The sequence below is a fragment of the Passer montanus genome, unplaced genomic scaffold (assembly GCF_014805655.1).
Source record: "Passer montanus isolate IOZ18808 unplaced genomic scaffold, ASM1480565v1 scaffold615, whole genome shotgun sequence".
Classification (NCBI taxonomy): Eukaryota; Metazoa; Chordata; class Aves; order Passeriformes; family Passeridae; genus Passer; species Passer montanus.
The window spans coordinates 5,463-6,064 of NW_024371205.1; positions in this window are offsets into that span (position 1 = coordinate 5,463).

The window sequence follows — 602 nt, forward strand, 5'->3', positions numbered from 1 at the left end:
CGAAGCGGTGGCGGAATTATTTAATTTGTAAATAATGTACAAATTTTTACCAGCTCCGGTGTAAATACAATAAAGGTTGCAGTAAAGCTCGGCTCCTCCCGCCCGCTAGGGGGCGCGCCGCCCGCGTCTCTATGATCCCCCGCTCCCTCAAAGTCTCTATGGTCGATCAACACCCGCTTGTACTGGTTTATGGTGGTGTCGCACCTGCCAAAGCCTCTGTGGTTGGTGCGGAGCTCCCTATACTGGTTTGTACTGGGTTATACTGGTGTTTTCCCCAGCGGGCCGCTCCGGATTCTCCTTCCTGTCTCTATGGTTGTGGCGGCGGCGGCGGAAGCCGCTCTGCCCGCCGGGCGCGTCTCTATGGTTCTACCGCCGCCGTTATTCCTCTATGGCGGGTCCTCCCGCCCGCCAGGCGGCGCCGCCTCCCCGGCGGCCGCTCTGTGCCGCCACATCCGGGTCCCGCGCGGCGCGATGGCGGCGGAGGCGCCGAGCCGGGGGCTCCGGGGACACCGCGGGGGCGATGGACGGGGACGGGGATGGCGGCGAGAGGCCGGGAACGGGCGGGGGTGAGGCACCGGGAGGGCCCCGAGGGGCTGGGGGTG